Here is a 10,199-nt window from a genome sequence, read left to right as displayed (position 1 = left end):
AACTTTAGTTCTTCCGGATTTGTGATACTATGCCCAAAATGCCATTTGTAAACACCCTGAGTTTAGTATCTGAGGGCACTGTACTGGAAAGATCACTGATAACGAAATTATCTTTTCCCTAGCTGATAGAACATCAAGGATTTTCCTTTTCTTCCCTAATATGTACTTTCTCATTTTTTTTCCTACCTAAATGTGTATTGATGTCTAAGCTATTTTTAAATTTTTATTTTTATTATTTTTAAAGATTTTATTTCTTTATTTGTCAGAGAGAGAGAGAGAGCATAAGCAGGGGGAACAGCAGTGGGAGAGGGAGAAGCAGGCCCCCCGCTGAGCAGGGAGCCCGATGCGGGGCTCGATCCCACGACCCTGGGACCATGACCTGAGCCGAAGGCAGACACTTCACTGACTGAGCCCCCCCAAAGCCCCTGATGTATTAGCTATTTTAAAAATAAAATAAGTAAAAATGGTTTCCGAGGGAAGGACAGGAGTCTCCAGTCTGCAAGGGAGAGATTGGAGCCTGTCTCCACGCACTGAGGTGGTCGCGCATCTGGCTTCTGGGGCTTGCCGAGCCAGAGGCTGGTGGGAAAGAAACCACTTTGGGAAAGTTTCTTTTGGGAAAGAAATCACTGTGGCTTGTTCTTGCCAACTTCTCCACCCTTCACACCCGCTTGTGCCTCACTAGACCTCGCATTTTGTTCTGTCCCCTTCTTGGTGGCAGACGCATGAATGGTTGCTGAGAGATCACCACTGCAGCAGAAACATCTGAATGAGTGGGACTGGTGTTTCCTGAGATCTCTGACTGACAGCTGCCTGTCACCGTGACCATAATAAGCTCACGTTGGTCTCCACTCCACATGGGCGAAGCCCATACCACGTTCGAGTCCCAGTAAGGGGCACCCCAGAGAGCCCCCCTCCTCACTCCTGCCTCATGAGGACACGGGGAGGGGAGAGCACGCCTGAGCCAGGAAGTGGCTTCCACCAACACGGAGCGTGTGGGCCCCCAATCTTGGATCTGCAGCCTCCAGAATTGTGAGAACGAAGTGTCCGTCGTTTCTCAGGGACTAGGTCTATGCCCTTCAGTGTCAGGAGCCCAAACAAACGAAGACGGATGCTAACGGGTAGATGTGGCTTTATGGCGAACGTGCTTAATGTGGACAAAGAGCTCAATTTTTTAGGTGAGATATGACCAGAAGGGGAGCTTCTGTGAAATGCAGGCTTACATTAGGAAAGCAACCCATCTCCACCTGTGTTGTTTATCTCTGGGGGCAAAGAGTGACGGCAGGTAATTTTTTACTTTAACGGGTGCTCATGAATAAGCCCTTCTCGCTGTCAGTTTTCCTACACAGACTTTCTTCCGCATCTCCTTCCCTGGTAAGAAGCCTAACTCTGTTTAAAATTATTCAAAATTATTATCTCCTGTGGCCAAGTCCCAGCAGCCATTCTGGTCTTCTCCCAGTTTACCAAACCCCACAATGTTAGGCTACACACATCCCTGGCCCAGGGGATGAATCATGACTAGTCTAATGCAGTTAGTAATGCCACTGTCCTCCTGGTGGGGATTGGCCTTGGGCCACATGTGACTCATTTCTGGACAATGGGACATACAGAGTCAGAACTGTTGGTGAGCTCAGGGCTCTACATGATTAGATCTTATAGAGACAAGAAGTCTCTACATGATGTTAAAAAAAAAAAAAAGGTACCCAAGGAGATCCTTTTCACCTATCTTATATTCGGTACTGCTTTGTGTGAGGTCTGTGAGAATGTGATGTCTGGCTCTCAGGCAACCATTTGGGGACCATGAGGCATCAAGCATGAGGCGGGGAGACAGCAAGTTGAATATAGTAGAAAGAAGGAATGGGAGGAGCCTACGTGCCTGATAACATCTTTTAGTGACCACTAAACCAACCTGTGCTAGCCACTGATGGACGTTTCATTACATCAACGATGAATGACTTCATACGTTAAGCCACTCTAAGGAGGCTTTTGTCCCTCACCACCAAACACAACAAGGAAGACATAGCCCCCTGGTATTTATTTTTATTTTTCAGTCTGTTAATAAATTGATTACATTGACTAATTTTCAAAAGTTAAGACAACTTTGAATTCCTGGAAAAATCCTGAGTTGGTGATGATAAATTACCATGTAGGTGTAGTGTTGCATTAGATTTGCTAATTTGTTTAAACCTTTCCATCTGTTTCCATGATCTCTTAGGATACATTGTTTTGCTTTTAGAATGTGTGTGGCAGGTCTCAGTATAAGGATAAGGCTGCCCTCGTCTCATGAACTGGAAAGGAAGTAGTCTCTTCAGTCTTCTAGAAGAGGTTGAATAGAATCCCTGTAATTTCTTTTTTCAATATTTGGTAGAATTCCCCAGTGAAGCTGTCTGAGCCTAGAATTCATGTCGTGGGATGAACTTAAGTGCGTATCCCATTCCTTCAATAGACATAGGGATATTTGGTGTCTCTGTGTCTTTTTGGCCATGTTTTGACAGTTTATCTTTCAAGGAATTTATTCCAACTAAGTCGTTGAACATATAGATTTGCACTTTGTAATGCTTCCTTCTGATTCCCTTGCTATCTGGGGAAACTGCTGTTAAGATAATCTCTCTACTTACTCACGCTGGTGAGACATGTCTTCCCTCCTTTTCACCCTCATCTATCCAACTAAGGACTTTCCATTTTGTTTATCTTCTGAGGACTTTCCATTTTGTTTATGTCCTCAAAGAACCAGCTTTATGTTTCATTGTTGTTTTTTTTTTTTCTGTTTGCTTTTCCTTCACAATTTTATGGGTTCTTACTCCAATCTTTATTATTTACTTTCTTCTGTTTGCTTTGAGTTTCATTTCATCCTTCTTACTCATATTTTGTCTCTGTTTCTTAAGGCGAAAACTGAACTCATTAGTTTAAGAACTTTCCTCTCTCCTAATAGAGGTATGATCACAACCAACTTGCCCCGAATTAACGACCTTCGTGATGTCAAACAGATTTCCACACCTTGCTTTTCACTTCTATTCAACTTAAAATTCCTTCTCATTTCTGGTTGGGGTGATTCTTTAGAATCGTGTTATTTAACTTCCAAATATCTGGGAGCTTCCCATAGATCTTTCACAGGTTTTATTGATTTCTAATTCAGTGCCATTTTGGTCAGAGAACAGAATTCACATCCTTTTAAATTACTTGAAGCTTTTCCTGTGACCCAGGGTGTGGTCTATATTGGGAAATGTTCTGTGAATGCTTGAAAAGAATATGTTTTTTCTTTGTACCCGTCATCAGAAGAGAGTTACTGGGGCCTCTCTGTCTCTCTCTGTCGCTGTCTCTCTTTTGCCGTATCTTTGTCCCTCTGTCTCTGTCTCTCTATCTCTCTCTTTCTCTCCTTTCCTTCTGACTCCAGTTCACAGATAGGTCTAGATGATACCAAAGAGACCAGGGTTTTAGACTACGACGTTGTGGCAGGAGTAAACCACAATGATCTCTTACAGTAGACTGTGGACTCCTTGGACCCCAAGTCTCTGGACTCCCAGGTCCTCCACAAACCCTTCTTAATCAACTGAGCCACCCAGGTACCCCTCCTTCTTGATGTTCCAAGTGTCTCCACTAGCCTTATTTTCTTTCTAATTTACCATAATGCAGACTCAAAATAAAGATTAAATTATTTACCATTATATTATTGAACACTTTTGTTTCTTGTCCTTAATTATGAAAACTAATGAGTAGAACATTTTATATTCCCCTAAGCCTATAAAATTATTTAATTCGATTTTTACTTATGAGGTCTAGAATTATTCTCTTCATGGTTAATTGTCCACGGTACCAAAAAAAAAAAAAAAAAAGTTCCCCACATCATTACTAAGTTACAAAAATCTCATTTATTAGTCATCATTTATATTGATAATCATGGCCAAATTAAATATGCCAGCTCTTACCAGTTTTAGGTCAGGCTTAGTAAGTCCTCCCTTCCCAGAACCAGGACAGAGTAGGGATTTATCAAGTGAACGGGTTCTCGTCTAATTTCCCTCACTGAGGCTGGCTCTCGGGAGCCTTCCTTTATGCTCTGACTGCACACAGAGACACATTTGTAAATAGTACACGGTTGTAAGGAGAGGGCTGTCAATGGCGTGATCTGAACCAACTCTTTATCCTCCCCCATAAATGGCTCACCCCTTGTGCTGTGAGATGCTGCAGAATCCTATGCCATGGACATCAGTATCTAGAGTAGGTTCACCTTCCCACTGTCAGATGAACCATAGCCATGGTCTTCCTAACTTCCTGTGATGGGAGGTGGGCTCGAGTTCCAGAACGTTCAGGGTGCCCCCTTTCCCGCCAGAAGTCAACCTCGGAGTCAGGATTTGCTGGACAGTGGGGCCATGCCCAAAGTACAGTGTCCTCTCCAGACCTTCAGAGTGTCAGCCATCCCAGCAGTGCTGCAAAGTGCATGGTGAGTGGCGCCTTTTGCTTCCATCTGTTTTCTCCAAGAATACTCACCACCAACCCTCAGGTTGGAAAAAAGCCATTCTAAGAGTGGGACACCAGCATTCACGAATACACACATAAAGACAGAAAAAAGTGTACACTTTTCACAAAGGTTCTAGGCATCCTGAATTCAGATGCCACCCCCCACCCCGGGACCAGGTGGGACTAATATCGACTTCTCCATGTCCCTCCCACTCCTGACAAGTTCTCCTTCTGCTGAACCAGGGCCAACGCAACCTGCTGGTTGGTGGGACTTCCAGTGAGTTCTCTGGGATGCCTAGAAGAGGAGGCAGTGGCCAGGGACCATGCCTTCTCCTCTCATCCCCCCTACAGGGCTCCGGTGACCTGACCGTGGTGTGGAAGAGAGCTGCCTTGTCACACTGGACTTTCAGGAGAACTAAAACCTCACTACTTGAGGCCAAGGAGGCTCTGGAATGTCTGAGTTGCAGCATGTGACTTTAATCACTCTAGTCAAGAAGGCCTCTTCCCCACGACTTTTCATGAGCCCGTTGACACAGTCTATTTGGGCCACTATAATAAAATACCATAAAATAGGTAGCTAATAAATAAGACAAGTGTATTGCTCATGGTTCTGGAAGTTAGAAAGTCAGAGATCAAGGTGCCAGCAGATGTGGCGTCTGGTGGAGGCCGCAGTCCTCACTGATGGTTGTCTTCTCACTATCTCTTCACGTGGCCGGGGGGGTTCTTGGTACCCCCTCTACCATGATCTGATTGCTTCCCAAAGGGCCCATCTCCTAAAATCATCCTTTTAAGGGTTAGGATTTCAACATGAATTTGGGAAGGAGCCACAAATACTCTCCAGACCGTGGTGTTCATTCTAGCCAATGGAGACACGTGATTATTGGTGGCCAGTGGGCCCTGAAGACGGGGTTCCCGATCCAGCAGCCATGTCCAGGAGAGGGAAGGAGGGACCCCAGCCTCTGAGACAGCTGGCCCATTTCCAGGATGGTTTTCCTCCCGGCTCTGAGGGGCACGGAGCTCCCAGGTAAGGGACGATGAATCATGACCAAGTGGGAGAGGCAGATTTAATAAATCATTATAAACGTCTACCGATGGTAGCTGAACCGTAAATACAGCGGGAGCCAGAGCTCGACATTTCACACATCTTAAATGAGAAATAATGGCCTTTTACCCATAAGTACCATAAAACAGCAGAGATTTTTGGCTATTTTCTGCTCCTCTCCTTTCAGACATAGAGTTAGTGGCTGCTATGTGACAGGGACTGTCCAAAACACTGAATACGCCTGCTGTCAAAATGACACAAAGTCCCGTTCCTCCAGGAGTTTGTAGGGCGAGGGGCTGGGCCACGGTAACTCATTCAGATGGGTATGTAGGTGGGGACCACCGCAGGGGGCTGCCCGTGTCCCCGTGGGGACGCAGGGTAGGATCACTCAGCACAGCAGAGGGCACAGAAGAAGCTTCCGGATGGACATCACGACACCCTTACATCTGACCAGAAGGGGATTTTGGGTTAAAGGAGGCATGGAGGAATAAAGATCTGCAAAACCATAGCAGATGGGGGAATTATACGAGAATTCAACAAAACTCCCCTCTTCCCCATCCCACCCACTCTCTCGCTTGCAGACCGACCCTTTGGGACTTGGGGACGACGCAGCTTAATCTTCAACTTCAACTTAAATCCTACACCTCCTGGCAATTGATGGCAGGAACATTTTTGTTCCTTTTAAACAACTATGGACTCCCTGACATTACCAAGACGGGAAAAGCCCTGCAGGCCAAGCCAGCGTCGTGGCATCGCAGAGAAAGACCAGCAGCATCTGGAATTTCTGAACCCCTGAGACGAGGAGTCCATCAGCCCGTGAAGATTGGTGAAATGCGCTGGTTGGCGCTGGAGCCTCCGTGGCCTGTAAAAAAAAGTCAGCCTGGGCTTTTCAAGGCAGTTTTCAGAGGAAATGAGTAGAGAGAACGAAAGACTCCGGGGCCATTTCTTTATCTTAATGGAAGGGTGATTTAATAATATTGTCTTCAAAGGTAGAATTAACATTTCATGAAAGGACAGTGGGAATCCACTGAAACTTTAATACAAAATACAGGTAATTGGAGACAAAATGGGTCCACGAGGTAACTGATTAGAGGAGTCTCTTTTTTCTCTCTGTCTTCCATCTAGCCGAGACAACCACGTTAAGTAACACTCAGGTTTTTGTGGAGAGGACAAATAAAATCTGCCGATTTTCCTAGTTATAAAACATGGAGAGCGTTTGGTCTGATCAGAAGGTCTAGGGGTAAAGAAAAAGATAAAAATCAAATAATAATTTTTAAAAAGAAGAAAAAAGGGATGCCTGGGTGGCTCAGTTGTTAAGCGTCTGCCTTCGGCTCAGGTCGTGATCCCGGGGTCCTGGGATCGAGCCCCAAACTGGGCTCCCTGCTTGGTGGGGAGCCTGCTTCTCCCTCTCCCAGTCCCCCTGCTGTGTTCCCTCTCTGTCTCCCTCCCTGTCAAATAAATGAATAAAATATTTAAAAAAAATAAAAAGAAGAAAAAAACGTTTAGTGATTAAAGTTCAATGACTTTGCCTCCTCTTTGCAAAGAGGAGAGAATACACCTGTTACCTGCCCATCTCCAGCCTCTGACTGGAGCATAATCTCCATTCCAGTTTTCACACTGAGACTGTCCCCTCCACCCCCGGGGGTTGACTTTGCAAATGTAGACTCAGTGCACCTAGAGCTTTGGGGTTTGCCCTGGAAGAAAAAAAAAAAAGCAAAAAAAACCAAACTATGTTTTTCTCTTTTTATATTTTATTTGCTCTTATATTCTGGCCAGTCTCTGGGCTCAGAAAAGGGAAACTGCTTTGAATCCCCTCTATTCACACATGACTAAGATCCCACTGTTACAATTTATACAAGAAAAAAAGCATTTAAAAATGAATAGTAAATGTACTTGTTGTAAGGGAAACATTGGGTTTTTTTCCTATTCCTGTATTGTCTTTTTAAAAATCATAAATATTTATTGATTTTTTTGCCTTATTTTTAAATTTTTTAAGTAAGCTCTGTGCCCAACCTGGGGTTTGAACTCACGACCCTGAACTCAAGAGTCCCACGCTCTACTGACTGAGCCAGCTAGGTATCTGTTATAGACTGAATTTTAATTAAAAAACTGGATCCAGAAAATGTCTAGGCCAGCAGCAAATGGCTCTTTCTTCCTGTGGGTCTCTGGATGAACACAGGGCAAGGAATTCACTAGTCCCATCCTGCCTTCGTTTCAGGAGCAGAAGAAACGTTCCTTCTTCGGCTGCACCGGGGCTGCTGGTTATGCTAGTTCTTGCTTACCTCCCGATCAGCGTGCAAAGGTTTTGTGCCTCGCCTGGCATTTGAGAATAATTGCCATTCTTGGAAGCCAGCTTCTATTTGAGCTCTCTGGGGAGCCCCTGGGGTCTTGGGTGCAAGCAGGTTTATCTGGAGAGTCAGGGGCGGGGGCTGGTCTTTGCCGGGAGGGCTGCTTTCTCTGTGGATTCTGCTATCTGCCATCGTCGGAGAGGTTTCTGCTAGACTCTGATAGAGCCACCCACTTCTAATTCCATTTTCTTTCCTTTTTCTGTTTATTTAGCATTTAGTGCTGGTCCATCTGGGAGTTTTTCCTGGGTGTGGTGTGAGGAATGGACCTAATTATATATCTTTCTTTCAATAGCTGTTCACTGAAGTCAACGACATTTTTTTATAAAGAGGAATTTTTGCCCCCGTGTTTTGAAATACTATATGAGCCACGTACTAGGGAATGCTATGCGTTAGGTGTATTCCAAAATCTTTTTTCCATCCGTTGGTCTGACTGTTCATGTACCAGCCCTCACGGCTCCTTTTTAAAAACAAACAAAAAGCCCACATTGTATGTCTAATTTCTTCAGTCGTACTCTTCCGGATTTCCCTGGCTATCCTGTGTGTTGATTTTCTATATAAAATCCAATGTCAGTTTCTCACTCCAAGAAAAATTCGTAAAAATTTTTACTGAGATCACATTAGACAAGACAATTAAAATACTAATGGCATCATGCTATCTTAGCCAGAATAAGAGAGAACGTAGTTATTCAAGTCGGCTTTGTCTCTAGGAGCATTTTATAGTTTTTCATGTAATGGCTTTGAACATTTCTGCTTGTGTTTATCCTTAAATATGTATCTAGCTTGTAACTATTATAAATAAGGTTCATGGACTCATTTATCTTCTACATTGTTATTACATGTTTATATAACTGTTTTTTGATTTCTGTGTGTTAATTTCATGTTCCTATCTTGCTGGATCCTTCTAGAATTTGAGTTTATATATCAGAGGCTCACTGGGTATATAATTCGGTCCTATACAAATGAAGACAAGTTGGTTTTTTTTTTTTTTTTGGAGGGGGGGATTCCCTGTTTTTATGTCCTTAATTGTTTCTGTTAGTCTAACTGCCCCAACGACTGTCTCAAGAACATGGTTAAATATAAGGGAAACGGTGGACGTTCTCACCTTTTTCATAATCTCTGTGGGAATCCTTCTAGGATTCTCTTATTCTACAAATCAGTAGCTTTACTTTTGAGGTCTAGATCCACCATGTTCATTTTCCCCACATTTTGTATTAGGAGTGTGTGTTGAGTTGTGTTGATGTCTTGTTGAGGTCCATGGAGATAAGCAGTCTCCTGTTGTCCCCTAATACACACACACTCCAGAAGAGGAGAAGAGCAAGGTGATCCCGGGGAGAAGCAGCTCATGTCTCTGGGGCAGAGTTCCGAAGGACGGAAGTGGCCTCTGGACCGTCTTGTGCAGAGTGACGTTTCCAGAATGCAAGCTGTCATAGTGTCCTCCAAATAAAACTCTCCTGTGTCTCCACCATCTTGAGACCATTTTTCCTTGATCAGCCCAGAAGTCCTTCAACGCCCCCACTTTCCCAGCTCCTCTCTTCTCCTGCCTCTTTTCGGTCCTTGAAGTGGTTGCCAGGCTTCGAGAATTCTCTAACACCTTTTTGGATATTTCTTTGAAAATCTGCACTTTGGTCAATTACCTCATTTTGGAAACCGTGACTTTGGGTCCATGCTTCCTGTCTGACACGTGTTGAGCATCTTCTATGGACAAGAGGACCCCATCACAAGGACACCAACTTGCTGGGATTAATTCCTAATCCAAGGTGAGGTGTTACCCTATGATCTCACATAACCCTCCCCGAAGGAAATCTATGAACATGTGCTAAGGTTACAGAGGCTGAGCATTAGACAGAGAGGGGGTAGATCTTAAAGCAGGCGAAAAGATTGGGGGGCACAACACCAGGTCTCATTGAAAAAGAAGGGTTTGACAACCTTCTTTAAAGAATAGTGGTTTGCATGTTCCCATAACTACTCTTAGTCTTTCGTTCTATTTCTTTCTCTGTGTGTCTTGGGGACTTTCATCCTTTATGGGCATAATCATGACAGAGAACACTTACCTACACAGCAAAAACTGTGAACCACATACTTCAGAGGCATTTCAAGAGATCTCAAGAGCCATTTTCTACAGAGAGTTTTCCACTTGTGTTCCGAACTTAGAGAACTCACCTGTTTAAGCAATGACCCGTCATCATGTAAGTGGACAAAACATGGTGGAAGAAAAGAAGTCAGTAAAATGTAGGGCACCTGGGTAGCTCAGTTGGTTATGGCTCAGGTCATGATCCTGGGGTCCTGGGATCGAGCCCTGTGTCGGGGTCCCTGCTCATCGGAAAGCCTGCTTCTCCCTCTCCCTCTGCCTGCCGCTC

The sequence above is a fragment of the Martes martes genome (genome assembly GCF_963455335.1).
Source record: "Martes martes genome assembly, chromosome: 13".
Classification (NCBI taxonomy): domain Eukaryota; kingdom Metazoa; phylum Chordata; class Mammalia; order Carnivora; family Mustelidae; genus Martes; species Martes martes.
This window is presented reverse-complemented; position numbering follows the sequence as displayed.